The sequence below is a fragment of the Bos mutus genome, chromosome 5 (genome assembly GCF_027580195.1).
Source record: "Bos mutus isolate GX-2022 chromosome 5, NWIPB_WYAK_1.1, whole genome shotgun sequence".
Taxonomy (NCBI): Eukaryota; Metazoa; Chordata; class Mammalia; order Artiodactyla; family Bovidae; genus Bos; species Bos mutus.
Genome location: NC_091621.1, coordinates 23,706,226 through 23,722,299, shown reverse-complemented (window position 1 = coordinate 23,722,299; position 16,074 = coordinate 23,706,226). Strand labels below are relative to the sequence as shown.

Here is a 16,074-nt window from a genome sequence, read left to right as displayed (position 1 = left end):
TGACATTGTACAGGAGGCAGTGATCAAGACCATCCCTAAGAAAAAGAAATACAAAAAGGCAAAATGGTTTTCTGAAGAGGCCTTACAAATAGTGAAAAGAAGAGACGCAAAAGGCAAGGGAGAAAAGGAAAGATATACCCATCTGAATGCAGAGTTCCAAAGAATGGCAAGGAGAGATAAGAAAGCTTTCTTAAGTGAACAATGCAAAGAAATACAGGAAAACAATAGAATGGGAAAGACTAGTGATCTCTTCAAGAAAATTAGAGATACCAAGGGAACATTTCATGCAAAGATGGGCTCAATAAAGGACAGAAATGGTAGGGACCTAACAGAAGCTGAAGATATTAAGAAGAGGTGGCAACACTACACAGAAGAACTATGTAAAAAAGATCTTAATGACACAGATAACCATGATGGTGTGGTCACTGAGCTAGAGTCAGACATTCTGGAGTGCGAAGTCAAGTGGGCCTTAGGAATCATCACTATGAACAAAGCTAGTGGAGGTGATAGAATTCCAGTTGAGCTATTTCAAATCCTAAAAGATGATGCTGTGAACGTGCTTCACTCAAGATGCCAGCAAATTTGGAAAACTCAGTAGTGGCCACAGGACTGGAAAAGGTCAGTTTTCATTCCAATCCCAAAGAAAGGCAATGCCAAAGAATGCTCAAACTACCACACAATTGCACTCATCTCACATACTAGCAAAGTAATGTTCAAAATTCTCCAAGCCAGGCTTCAACAGTACATGAACTGTGAACTTCCAGATGTTCAAGCTGGATTTAGAAAAGGCAGAGGAACCAAAGATCAAATTGCCAACATCCGTTGGATCGTCGAAAAAGCAAGAAGGTTCCAGAAAAACATCTACTTTTGCTTTATTGACTATGCCAAAGCCTTTGACTGTGTGGATCACAATAAACTGGAAAATTCTTAAAGAGATGGGAATATCAGACCACCTCCTGAGAAATCTGTATGCAGGTCAAGAAGCAACAGTTAGAACCAGACATGGAACAACAGACTGGTTCCAAATCAGGAAAGGAGTACATCAAGGCTGTATATTGTCACCCTGTTTATTTCACTTATATGCAGAGTACATCATGGGAAATGCTGGGCTGGATTAAGTACAAGCCAGAATCAAGATTGCCAGGAGAAATATCAATAACCTCAGATATGCAGGTAACACCATTCTTATGGCAGAAAGTGAAAAAGAACTAAAGAGCCTTTTGATAAAAGTGAAAGAGGAGAGTGAAAAAGTTGGCTTAAAACTCAACATTCAAAAAAAAAAAAAAAATCAACACTCAGAAAACTAAGATTATGGCATCTGGTCCCATCATTTCATGGCAAATAGATGGGGAAACAATGGAAACAGTGACAAACTTTATTTTGGGGGGCTCCAAAATCACTGCAGATGGTGACTATAGCCATGAAATTAAAAGATGCTTGCTCCTTGGAAGAAAAGCTATGACCAACCTAGACAGCATATTAAAAAGCAGAGACATTACTTTGCCAACAAAGGTCCGTCTAGTCAAGGCTATAGTTTTTCCAATGGTCATGTATGGATGTGAGAGTTGGACTATAAAGAAAGCTGAGCACCGAAGAATTGATACTTTGGAACTATGGTGTTGGAGAAGACTCTTGAGAGCCCCTTGGACTCCTAGGAGATCCAACCAGTCCATCCTAAAGGCAATCAGTCCTGAATATTCATTGGAAGGACTGATGCTAAAGCTGAAACTCCAATAGTTTGGCCACCTGATGTGAAGAACTGACTCACTGGAAAAGACCCTGATGCTGGGAAAGATTGAAGGCAGGTAAATAAGGGGAAGACAGAGGATGAGATGGTTAGATGGCATCACCAACTTGATGGACATGAATTTGAGCAAGCTCTGGGAGTTGGTGATGGACAGGGAGGCCTGGCGTGCTGCAGTCCATGGGGTCAGAAAAAGTCAGACACGACTGAGCGACTGAACTGAACTGAACTGATTACTCAACTAGTTCTGTAAATTTTGGCCTCTGTGAATCTAATTATGAGGTTACATATTTTTTTTTTTTCCTGTTTGGCTCTTAGGTAGGAACAGAACAACTGGGCATTGGAAGATATCTTGTCACATAGTATTCTAGTATATGAAATTGAAATTATATGAATAAAGCAGTCAAATTAAGGCCTATCTCACAGCTGTTACCAAGGTAGTTTGATGCATCTTTTTTAAAACATAAAGTTAAGGGGGAAAGTCTGGTTTTTATGATTTTTATCAAAGAAGTTAATACTGTCCATGTGGATTCAAGAAAAATATATTAAATAATTGAAGAAAATTACCTGAAGCTGAAACTAAGAAAAATAAGACCTGATATTAAATATGGGATAAGCCATCATCGACAATATCTCCCAATATTTCTAAGCCCATTAAAAATTTTAGCGCTTTTTATCAATAGAATGAAATATGTATACCTCTGCTGCTGCTGCTAAGTCTCTTCAGTCGTGTCCGACTCTGTGTGACCCCATAGACGGCAGCCCACCAGGCTCCCCCGTCCCTGGGATTCTCCAGGCAAGAACACTGGAGTGGGTTGCCATTTCCTTCTCCAATGCATGAAAGTGAAAAGTGAAAGTGAAGTCACTTAGTCGTGTCCAACTCTTCGCAACCCCATGGACTGCAGCCCACCAGGCTCCTCTGCCCATGGGATTTTCCAGGCAACAGTACTGGAGTGGGGTGTCATCGCCTTCTCTGTGTATACCTCTAGAGATAACTATATATTATAAAGAACTCTGGAAGAAACACAATATTGACTTTGCTATGTATAAGTGAAAGTGAAGTCGCTCAGTCGTGTCCGACTCTTTGCGACCCCATGGCCACCAGGCTCCTCTGTCCATGGGATTTTCTAGGCAAGAGTACTGGAGTGAGTTGCCTTTTCCTTCTCCAGGGAACTTCCAGACCCAGGGATCGAACTCAGGTCTCCCGCATTGTAGACAGACACTTTACTGTCTGAGCCACCAGGGAAGTATATGTATATGTACTACCCAAATTTATTGGTACATTTTGTAAGTGTCATTGTGTCCCCCCAAAATGTGATGTGCTGAAATACACTGCCATGTGAATTGTGTGAAGGAGAGAACAAGGAGACGAGATGCTGATGAAGAATAAATGAGGTCTAAGTGTGATTGCTCAGTTTTTAAATAATTATTAAAGAAATAACTCTTAGTACATTCTCCCCCACCCTAGCCAATGCATGAATACCCAGTGATGCTTCTGAAGCTTTAACAAAAATATATTCAAATATAAATCCTGAGATGTGGAGGGAAAAATAGAAAAAGTATTCCTTTTTCTTTGTTAGAACTGAACCCTCCCTCTCCCATCTCCTCTAAGACCATTCAGACTGCTTTATTAGCCCTGCCATGGTCTCCAATAACTTTTCTGTCTTAGTACTTGGGAGAAATTGTAGCTGTGCTCCTGAGTTCCTCCACATGGTTTTCCCCCCCATACTTATAGACTGTCCCTAGTCTCCAAAGTGCCATCTGCACCTCTTGGAATGATGTTCCTTACCTTACCCCACTCAATATTGCCCCAAACAATCCTCCTTCTTAGGGCCTAATTTTTAGGTTGGCAGTGATCCATAACTTTGCAAATGTTTGAATCAGGGCAAGATTATTCTAAGAAGGAGGTACTTGTCCCAGAAGCCTTGAGGTCAGAGGCCCCACTGCTGCCTGTGATCTCAGAAAGACAGCAGTGAACAGTCCTAAAGTGGGATCTTAGTGCCCAGGAGTTGAAACCTAGATACAAACCAGGAATCCTAGCTGCTAGGCCACGAGGGGCTAGAGGCAAAGTTTCCCTGGCTCTTACCTCCTTTGAAAGCAAGAATGTTTCATAGAGGCAAAAACTGTAAAAACAGGCACAGAGTTTGTCATCAGAGACAGTGTAACATGTGAGAGCACAGAAGCAGTTTGTTTAAGACAGAAGCAAGGCAGAAATACACACCCAGAGAGGAGTGTGGGCATCCTGAATGAGAAGCACAGCTACGTCAGAAGCTAGGCAGAGATGCAGACCCAGAGAGAAAGCATATGGGCATCCTCTCTAAAAAGGGACACGGTAAAGAAGTGATTTAAATCATGTATATAGGATAGTACTTCTGGGTCTTTGTTTACTTTTGGCCAATTAGATTTTTTCCTTACACCTGACTGATTCATAGACCCTGCTCAATACACGTGTGCAACCTTTTGCTAAGATGGTCCCCCTGCAGAGGCCTGTTGGAGTATGTCCACACTTATTATGGGTGGTGACCCGTCCTTTTTTAACCCCCAAGGAGCCTTCCTGCACATGTGCAAGACAGGGAAGTTTTCCTTGACCTCAGGAAAGGTCATCTTATCTCTTTAGCAGAGCTCAGCTTCTGCCATTAGCTTTGTCCTTCGAGTGTCTGAATAAGAACAAATCTTCAATTTTATTTCACTTGACAAAGACCAGCTGTTCAGTCTGGGGACCCATCTATTTCTTACCTCACCTCCATTGCTCTTTCCAAGGAAAATTTTGGGAGTCTGATGAATGTGTGCTGAACAGGATTTTCTTTAGAGCCTACATGGTCTACTGTGCTAGTGGTGGTGGTTTAATCACTAAATTGTGTCCAACTCTTGCAACCCCATGGACCATAGCCTGGGAGGCTTCTCTGACTGTGGGATTTCCCAGGCAAGAATGCTGGAGTGGGATGCCATTTTCTTCTCCAGGGAATATTCCCGACCCAGGGATCGAACCTAGGTCTCCTGCATTGCAGGCATATTCTTTCTACTGACTGAGCCACCAGGGAAGCTGGACATGGTCTTTACGCTGATATCCATTTTTTCAGTCTTCAAAAGAACTTAAGAAAACCTTTTTTATTGTCTAATGCTTTGCTTTTCTACTTCCTTGTTCAGTTCAGTTCAGTCGCTCAGTCGTGTCCGACTCTTTGCGACCCCATGAATCGCAGCACACCCCCATGAATCGCAGCACACCAGGCCTCCCTGTCCATCACCAACTCCCGGAGTTCACTCAGACTCACGTCCATCGAGTCAGTGATGCCATCCGTCCCCTCTGTCGTCCCCTTCTCCTCCTGCCCCCAATCCCTCCCAGCATCAGAGTCTTCTCCAATGAGTCAACTCTTTAACTCTCCCACATAAAATACATTAAAAAAAATAAACAATCCTAACTTTTGGTTTTATCTAATACAAAATAGCAATTTAATTCTCTATTGCATTGCTTTCCTATCTTTAGGACTCTTAAAAGAGAGTGACTAGCCAGGGATTTGTCGGATAACCAGGTCTGTTTTTGGTTTGCATGAGCAAGGATAGTTCCAAACCCTAGGAGGAAAAAATGGAAAATGTCTTAGATATTTCAGATGCATGTGAAGCCAAACCGTGTGATCTCCTGCCAGTTTTAGTTTACAAAACTCTTGTGGTCCCGGGTGTGTTTACTTGGACTTTAACTTTTAGTATTACCATTATATTCCAATAACTTCACTCCCTCAACCGGTCCACTGACTGTGGTCTAGTCTAGGGTGTATAAAAAATGATTACTAGAATAGAAGAACTAGGCAAATTGAAATTCTCTCTTTAAGCCTTGTTAATCTCAGTGTCAATTTCATCCAAGCCAGTGACATGAGGAAATAACTACCCTGCATGAGAAGGTGCTTTTTCTTTTTGTTTTTGAAGCAAATTCCTCTTAGGGCCTTCAAAAGAAAGCAGGAAAAAAGTCATTGTTGATATTTTAGTGACATTGCAATTGCATATTGTAATTTACAGAACACATAGTTTATGTACATTTATACAACTTTACAAATTTGGTAGCTCAATTGATAAAGAATCTGCCTGCAATGCATGAGACCCTGGTTCAATTCCTGGGTCAGGAAGATTCACTGGCCAAGGGATAGGCTGCCCACTCCAGGATTCTGGCCTGGAGAATTCCATGGCCTGTATAGTCCATGGGGTCGCAAAGAGTCGGACACAACTGAGTGAATTTCACAAATTTAATTAACTTTAAAACTTATACAAATTACTTGTCTTTATCATTATACATATGTAACTTATAGGAGAGACCCAAGTAGAAAATATGAACCAGAAGAGCACTGGATAAAGTCATGTTTTAGAACTAGACCTTGTTTATATTATTTGCTTGTATTCTTTCTGGGAGCCTGATTGCCAAGGTTTTGTCCCTAAACAAGCATGAAACAGTTACAAACTATGCCCAGACTGGCTGGCTATCAAATGTCAATGTTTGTTTGATCTTTTCTTCCAAAACCTTCACTATTCTCTATGTATGCTGGGGTGACTGGCCAGACAGCAAAATAAAAGAGACTCTTCTGACCCGTAAAAGTAATTTACCAATTGCCAAAACAGAGAAGCTGCTGCTTGTCAGTAGAATCAGAGGCTAATGCCACTTCACCACAACAGAGTGTTCTGGATGCACTGGGCTTACACATCTGAATGCTTCCTGGTAGGTCATTCATTCATTCAGCAAATATTTAAAGGCTGAGTGAATCTCCAGTAGAGTGCCGGAAAAAAAATGTAATCCCATTCTTAACACAAAGAATCCAAGATGTACATGAGAATACATGATATACCCATGTGAAAAATTTCTTAATAATATATGGTGGTACATGTTTAAGGGCCAAATTGGTTTAAGTCCTATCACAGGTCAGTATGGGCTTCCCAGTGGCTCAGCAGTAAAGAATCCACCTGCAGTGCAGGAGCTGCAGGAGACGCAGGCTTGATCCCTGGGTCAGGAAGATCCTCTGGAGAAGAGCATGGCAACCACTCCAGTGTTCTTGCCTGGGAAGTCCTACAGTTAGAGGAGCCTGGTGGGCTACAGTCTGACTTGCAAAGAGTCAGACACGACTGAAGCAACTTAGCGCGCACACACACACACACACACACACACACGAGTCAGTGTAAGTGAAAACACTGGAATACAGGCATGGCTCTGGTATGTTCAAAGTAGGCCAGTTGAGCTCCAGCAGCATGTCCCTGTTGAGGAATATTAAAAAATAAGAGAAACATGGAGCCAAATTTTGGAGAGCATTCAAACAGGCTAAAGGCCTTATCCTGGAGATAAGGAGAAACAGGGGAATGGTGATGTGACAAAAGTGATACTAGGTCAAAAAGATACATGCACCCCTGTGTTCATAGCAGCACTGTTTACAATAGCCAGGACATGAAAGTAACCTAGATGTCCAGCAGAGGAGTAAATAAAGATGTGGTACATACATACAACGGAATACTGTTGTCATTCAGTCGCTCAGTCACATCTGACTCTTTGTGACCCCATGGACTGCAGCACAGCAGGATTCCCTGTCCTTCACCATTTCCCAGAGTTTGTCCAAACTCATGTCCATTGACTGGAGAAGGCAATGGCACCCCACTCCAGTACTCTTGCCTAGAAAATCCCATGGACAGAGGAGCCTGGTAGGCTACAGTCCATGGGGTCGCGAAGAGTCAGACACGACTGAGCAACTTCACTTTTACTTTTCACTCTCATACACTGGAGAAGGAAATGGCAACCCACTCCAGTATTCTTGCCTGGAGAATCCCAGGGACAGAGGAGCCTGGTGGGCTGCTGTCTATGGGGTCGCACAGGGTCGGACACGACTGAAGCGACTTAGCAGCAGCAGCAGCAGCATGTCCATTGACTCGGTGATGCCATCCCACCCTCTCGTCCTCTGTCACCCCCTTCTCCGCCTGCCCTCAATCTTTCCCAGCATCAAGCTCCTTACCAGTGAATCTGCTCTTCTCATAAGGAGGCCAAAGTATTGGAACTTTAGCTTCAGCATCAGTCCTTCCAATGAATATTCAGGATTGATTTCCTTTAGGATTGACTGGTTTGATCTCCTTGCTATCCAAGGGACTCTTGCTATCAAGAGTCTTCTCCAGCAGCACGGTTTGAAAGCATCACTTCTTTAGTGCTCAGCCTTCCTTATGGTCTGACCCTCACATCTGTACAAGACTACTGGTAAAACTGTAGCTTTGACTATACAGACCTTTGTTGGCAAAATGATGTCTCTGCTTTTTAATACACTCTCTAGGTTTGTCTTAGCTTTTCTTCCAAGGAGCAAGCATATTTTAATTTCCTGGCTGCTGTCTCTGTCCACAGTGATTTTGGAGCCCAAGAAAATAAAGTCTGTCACTGTTTCCATTTTTCCCTATCTATTTACTGTGAAGTGATGGGACCAGATTCCATAATCTTTGTTTTTTGATGTTGAGTTTTAAGCCAGGTTTTCACTCTCCTCTTTCACGTTCAACAACAGCTTTTTAGTTCCTCTTCACTTTCTGCCATTAGAGTGGTATCATCTGCATATCTGAGGTTGTTGGTATTTCTTCTGGCAATTTTGATACTAACTTGTGATTTCTCCAGCCTGGCATTTCACATGATGTACTCTGTATAGAAGTTAAATAAGCAGGATGACAATATACAGCCTTGATGTACTCCTTTCCCAATTTTGAAACAGTCCATTGTTCCATGTCCAGTTCTAACTGTTGCTTCTTGACTTGCATACAGGTTTCACAGAAGACAGGTAAGGTGGTCTGGTATTCCCAGTGGAAGAGTATTCCACAGTTTGTTGTGATCCACATAGTCAAAGGCTTTAGTATAGTCAATGAAGCAGATATTTTTCTGGAATTCCCTTGCTTTTTCTAAGATCCAACAGATATTGACAACTTGATCTCTGGTTCCTCTGCCTTTTCTAAATCCAGGGCTTCCTTGGTGGCTCAGATGGTAAAGAATCTGCCTGCAATGCAGGAGACCTGGGTTTGATCCCTGGGTTTGATCCCTGGGTCGAGAAGATCCCCTGAAGAAGGCAATGGCTGACCCACCTCAGTATTCTTGCCTGGAGAATTCCACAGACAGAGGAGCCTGGCAGGCTACAGTTCATGGGGGTCACAAAGAGTCAGACACAACTGAGCAACTAACACAATGGAATATTACTCCACCATAAAAAAGAAAGAGCTACTGCCATCTGCAGCAACATGGATGGATCTAGAGAATGTTATGCTTAGTGAAGTGAGAAGAAAAGAAAAATGCTATATGATACCACTTATATGTGGAATCTGAAAAAATAATACAAGTAAGTGTTAATCACTCAGTCATGTCTAACTCTTTGTGACCTCGTGGACTGTAGCCCTCGCCTCCTCTGTCCATAGAATTCTCCAGGCAAGAATACTGGGGTGGGTTGCCATTCCCTTCTCCAGAGGATCTTCCCAACCCAGGGATCAAATTCAGGTTTCCTGTATTGTATGTGGATTCTTTACCATCTGAGCCATCAGGGAAAATTTATGTCCAAAACCGAAACAGACTCACAGATAGAGAAAACAAACTTGTGATTACTAAAAGGCAGAGGGGATTAGGGAAAGGCAAATTAGGAGTTTCAGTTCAGTTCAGTCGCTCAGTTGTGTCTGACTCCCTGTAACCCCATGAACCGCAGCACTCCAGGCCTCCCTGTCCATCACCAACTCCCGGAGTTTACCCAAATTCATGTCCACTGAGTCGGTGATGCCATCCAGCCATCTCATCCTCTGTCATCCCCTTCTCCTCCTGCCTGCAATCTTTCCCAACATCAGGGTCTTTTCAAATGAGTCAGCTCTTTGCATCAGGTGGCCAAAGTATTGGAGTTTGAGCTTCAGCATCAATCCTTCCAATGAACACCCAGGACTGATTTCCTTTAGGATGGACTGGTTGGATCTCCTTACAGTCCAGGGGACTCTCAAGAGTCTTCTCCAACACCACAGTTCAAAAGCATCAATTCTTCTGTGCTCAGCTTTCTTCACAGTCCAACTCTCACATCTATATATGACCACTGGAAAAACCATAGCCTTGACTAGACGGACCTTTGTTGGCAAAGTAATGTCTCTGCTTTTTAATATGCTGTCTAGGTTGGTCATAACTTTCCTTCCAAGGAGTAAGCGTCTTTTAATTTCATGGCTGCAGTCACCATCTGCAGTGATTTTGGAGCCCCAAAAAATAAAGTCAGCCACTGTTTCCACATCTATTTGCCATGAAGTGATGGGACCAGATGCCATGATCTTAGTTTTCTGAATGTTGAGTTTTAAGCCAACTTTTTCACTCTCCTCTTTCACTTTCATCAAGAGGCTCTTTAGTTCCTCTTCACTTTCTGCCATAAAGGGTGGTGTCATCTGCATATGTGAGGTTATTGATATTTCTCCTGGCAATCCTGATTCCAGCTTGTGCTTCCTCCAGACCAGCATTTCTCATGATGTACTCTGCATGTAAGTTAAATAAGCAGGGTGACAATATACAGCCTTGACGTACTCCTTTTCCTATTTGGAACCACTCTGTTGTTCCATGTCCAGTTCTAACTGTTCCTTCCTGACCTGCATATAGGTTTCTCAAGAGGCAGGTCAGGTGGTCTGGTATTCCCATCTCTTTCAGAATTTTCCACAATTTATTGTGATCCACACAGTCAAAGGCTTTGGCATAGTCAGATCATGAACTCCTTATTGCCAAAATTCAGACTTAAATTGAAGAAAGTGGGGAATACCACTAGATAATTCAGGTATGATCTCAATCAAATCCCTTATGATTATACGGTGGAAGTGAGAAATAGATTTAAGGGACTAGATCTGATAGAATGCCTGATGAACTATGGATGGAGGTTCGTGACATTGTACAGGAGACAGGGATCAAGACCATCCCCAAGAAAAAATTAGGAGTATAGAATTAAGAAATATAAATCTATATAAAATAGATGAGCAACAAAGATATACTGGATAGCACTGATAATTATACCCACTATCTTGTAATAGCCTATTATGGAATATAATCTTCAAAAATACTGAATCACTATATGATACACCTGAAGACAACACAATATTGTAAATTATACTTTAATAAAAGGGAAAGGGAAGTTGCTCAGTTGTGTCCGACTCTTCGCGACCCCATGCACTGCAGCCTACCAGGCTCCTCCATCCATGGGATTTTCCAGGCAAGAGTACTGGAGTGGGGTGCCATTGCCTTCTCCGACTTTAATAAAAAAGTGATGTTAAAAAAAAGTGATGTTTCAGTTAGATATATTAGTTTTTGTTATGGCATTAAAGAGGAAGGGAGGGAGGATATTTCAGAAATTTTATAGTAATGCCACCTTGAGGAAATAAAGTCTGAGTTAAGACGGAAGCAATGGGAATGGGAGAGACAGGCTCAAAAGAGATTATGGAGAGACAAACGATAAGATTTTGGTGTCTGGCTATCAGAAGAGGCAAGAAATGACAACTCTGAGGTTCAGTACCTTTGTCATGAAAAAATAATAATTCTGTCAACAGAAATTAAGAAATCAGGTGGGGAAGCTGTTTTGGGCAGGTGATGAATGAGGCTCTGTGAGCACAAGCACGGCCATGAGGTGCTGTGAACTATTCACACCGCGCAGCTCGTTGCTCAGGAGGAAAAAGTTCAGTCTTGAAAGTGCAGGAGTTTTATGGCAGAATATAAAGATTGAAGAGCTGAGGCTTGGGTCCTAATGATTTTTCCGAGATTTTGAGCTGACAGGAGCCTTAATAAGGAAATGCAGGAAAAGCAAGATGTGGGAGAAGAATCAGCAGACTGTCACAGAATCCAGGGACAACGAGTTGTGAATTTGAAGGATGAAATTTTGCAGAGAGGTGACAAGAAGAATGCTGAGGAAGAATGCGAGATCTGGCAATTTTGGGGTCTAGACATTCAGGCGTCAGATTATTTGAAGCATTAGGCATGCTTATTCGTTTTGTTTGGAACTTCAACATTGAACTATTTTCCTTTCTTATTTTAGTAGATTTCTTCTTGCCTTTCACATACTGTATAGGAGCTATTTTATATTCCTTTAGTAATTCTCACGCTCAGGGCCTGGCTAATCAGAACATACTTGAATGCTATAATAGTAGTAGGTTTTTGTGAGAATTAAATGAACGGTGACTGGAGTATAGTAAACACTTAGCAAAAATTATTTGTAAAATTGCAAACTTTACAGCACTATATTCTATATTTTTGAATTACTTAAAATTTTAGGGGGGGCAGATACGATGTCTTTACTGTTTTAGTATTTTCCCGTGAATGCTTAGGCCAACATCATAATACGTGAAGTTGAAAGGGGTTTGAGAACCATGGTTTTATGAAGAACCTTTGATTCTTAACTCAGAGGTTCCTGCAATTATTGTGCTTATTAGATTAAGTGTACACCATAAACTCAGAACTTCAAAGGTAAAAAAGAAATACTGGATTCTCTCCATTCCCTCCAATGGTTAATGCAATTCTCTGCTTCCTTTCTCTATGTCTACTCAAAAAAGAGTGCCAGAGTGAAGGCCTTCTGAGTTGTCCCATTTGTATTTTAAATGATGTCTTCATCTCTTCTGGAAGGAACAACCTGAATATTCAGCCAAGTTGCTTGGAAGCAAGTTAAATGGGCTCCAGCACTCCTTCCTTGATAATATTTGGGTGTCTTTTATACTTCTGTATGAAAAGAAAATTTACTGTGTGGCAAACCAGGCCAGCAAGATTTCTCAGCAACTTAATTTAGAAGTGAATTATTCTTCTGAATAGACCCATTCTTTGTTTGAGTACAAGGCAATCTTTTCATGTGATTCCTAAATAAGCACCCTGGTTACCTCTACCTGAGTTTCCACTAGTGTCACTGAGTGTAACAAAATGTACTTTTTCCTAATAGAGGTTTTATGCTCTCCAGCATGCTACCTCCCTATTACAGTTCATACTCTGGGCTCCTTTTATCTTAGTAATAAATCTGAAATTTGTAAGACTTGTTCCCAAACTTTAAAGCTAGCTCTCTGTTCCCTTTGGCATAGAATTTAGGTTTTATTTGCCCCCCAAATAAGTTTTTCCAGGAGAGAGTTTGGGACTAAGAATAGTTATTATATTATAAATAAAGTAAAAGCAGAAAGTCCTATCTAGGAGTTATAACATTAATAAATCTATCACTTATTTCATCAACCATTCTCTATGACTTTGAGGGGAGTGTTTAAGCCCTTAATTTAAATGAGGAATTTATTTCATCTCTACTTCATGGTGATGATGATTTATTTGTAAAAACATTTATATGGTATTGGTGGTTTGGATAGATTGCTTTATAATGACAGTGAAACTTTGAAAGAAGTCTGTTTCACTATCAAAGAATTGGTCAATTTCTAAGTGATTTTCAACTTAGAGTTTTTAAGAAGGCAGTGGACATAAACTTCTTTTAAAAACAAATATACCATATATGAAGAAAATTGTTTATTTTAGAGATTAGAGCATCAATATCTCTAAAAAGAAAGCCAAACAAATAAAAATGGGTTTCTCTGGCAACTGTCTTTTGCTGATAAAATCCAAAGAAGAAGCCATTTTAACCAGTTCCTGCTTTGTGATACAGTCTTAGGATTGTAGCAGAAAAGCCATGATGTTTACTGATTCTCAGAGAAATCAAAGGGTCACCCTACTGTGAAATTTGTGATTGATAAGATCAGAGTATTGGTTGGCCAGATGAGTTCATTAAACCCAGCTACATCCTGCAGTGAGGTCATGCCAACGCAAATTATAAACTCTCTGGGACTGAATATAGCACATTCATGCTTCCCAACCCACCTTACATGATCATACTGAAAAACAGCAACAGGAGGGACTTTCCTGGCAGTCCAGTGGTTAACAGTCTGCCTTGCAATACAGGGGTCTCGGGTTCAATCCCTGGTCAGGGAACTAAAATCCCACACACCACAGGGCAACTAAGCCTGTGTGCCACAACTACAGAGCCTGTATGTTCTAGATCCCACGTGCTGCGACTACTGAGCCTGCCCGTCACAACAAGAGAGACCACAGGCCACGGGGAAAGATCCTGCAGGATACAACGAAGACCCCACATGCCATAACTAAGACTTGAAGCATGCCAAATGATAATTTTTAAAAAAAATTAAAAAGAAACTGGCAAAGGTTTTGTTTGTTTGTTTGTTATGAAACGATAATAACAGGAGACCCAAAGGCTCTAGGAAGTTACGTTTTTGGACTGGGTGAAATTCTTTCTGTCCCACATTGGGTGAACATCATCAAAAGCTTCTGAAAGAGACATTTAGAAGCTGCTTAGATACTGAGTGTTGTTTTCTTGAAGCACAGTTTCAGGAAGAAGAGCAAGAGATTTGAATACATTGTTACCTGAGCACAGCCATGCTAAATAGAAGCCTAAGAAGAATATTTCGTCTATGATCAGAGATTTATACAAGTAGAGCTGGTGATTATCATCAGCCACACAGAACTGAAAGCAGGGTATATGATTTATGTCTGTTGTTAAATTAGTGTATTTATTTCACTATGAAAGGCATGGAACCATATGTAGAAAATTTGGGAGAGAGAGAAAAGGCAAAAAATCAGTTATCATCAATCCTATGCAGTCATTCTCTTTAATCTTCATCTCTCATCTTTCATCCTTTTTCTTATTAACCCAAAAAATAATTTTTAAAACTTGCTGAAATTACATTTGTTTTTATAAATGCAATTTTAAAATATATCATCCACATAAACATAGATTTAGTGTATAATGTGATAAAGCTCAAAGGTATAATTATGGAGCAACAAATGATAACTTGCGGTATTTGAAGCAATATAGCTTCAAACTGTTTTATTTTCAATAAAACTGAATTGTTTTATTTTCAACATATTTGCACTCTGTTCACTCAACCCTTTTCCAATGTTAAATGTACTACAAATACAAATATTTCGAGTAAGTCTTGGCTTGTAGTATGCCATTCGTGAGTGATGTTTTATTGTTGCTAGTTATTATTACTGTATTTGGTAATATAAATAACCAAAAGTTACTAACTATAAAGGCATACAGCACCAAATCCTTTATAATGCCAACCAAGATATGTTTTAGAACAAAATGTGAAATGATAAATATTATCTAGTAAAGTGTAGAGGGAAGTACAGCTTGTAGAAGTCATTTAAAACACTTGAATTCATGAAATGCCATCTAAGATGTAGCTCACTTTTAATAATCATTGGTTTTCTTGAAGGGACATAATTAATGTTCTTGCTTTCAAAGGGATTCATTCAATTGAATGACCTTTCCTGATGATACTCCTTTCATCAGACTTCTTGCAATTCTCTGCCTTCCCTTAAACAGGGTAGGAATTAACTCTTGATGACTCTTTATCCTCAAGGCCCTCCTAATGAATGAATTTAGTAAAATTAATTCACACAACATTTTTACCCACCCAGGAAACCCTTCACAGTGGTCTTATGGAACCATTGCCACAAGTCAAAGAAACAGTTGCAGTGGAATTTTGGTTAATGAAGGTGCTCTTTTTGACCTGGTAAAACCTTGAAGCGCTTTTCAGCTTGAGACAGGTGTGACAGTATCCCTACAGATTACCTTCTAAGATTAACCTTTTACATTATTTTACTCATGAAGTTCTTAATGCCTAATACATTGATATTGTGACTTAAAGCAGAAAGGTGTATCAGTCTACCATGTATCTCTTATATCTTCCATGTTGGAAAATAAATTTTATAATGCATGTAAATTTTTTATACTGCATGTAAGAAAGGCTGTATTTTTAAAACCTCTTCCTAGCCCATGTTTATGTAATCAGCTTAATTAACCAATCCAAATTCTGGATATCTCTGCAGATAACTGCAGAACCACTTAGTCTGCCTAACTTTTATTTTGGTATCTGTATGATTTATTGATTGTTCTTTATTCCTAAGCAAGAACACATTGTTTCCATTACAAGTCCCTTTAATAACCCAGATGAGAATCAGTTAAGCATCAAAGCTCTACAGTGAGATTATACATTACTACTATCAGTAGTTTGTGGCCATTCAAGTAACAAGAATCAACTTCTCAACTAGATTCAGTGGGAAAGTGAAAATGTTTACAATGTAAAGTTTTATGGCTTATTGTCATATTGCAGAGGTGGTTTTTACATTTTTAGACTTTTTCTCTCCATAATTAAATTGAGATGTTATATAAACCTTCCAAAGGAAATGATACTGAAAAATAAATGTTAACACCAAGATTATATAAACCTTCCAAAGGAAATGATACTGAAAAATAAATGTTAACACCAAGATCATTAAATTTTGGACTTTCATATCTTCTTTTGCA

The 16,074-nt window shown here is 40.2% G+C and overlaps 1 protein-coding gene across 1 annotated transcript in view; it reads left to right on the top strand.

Moving 5' to 3' along the window:
- WIF1 (WNT inhibitory factor 1) overlaps positions 1-16,074 on the top strand; it is a 91,854-nt gene that overhangs the window by 39,752 nt on the left and 36,028 nt on the right. The gene's annotated exons all lie outside the window — the stretch shown is intronic.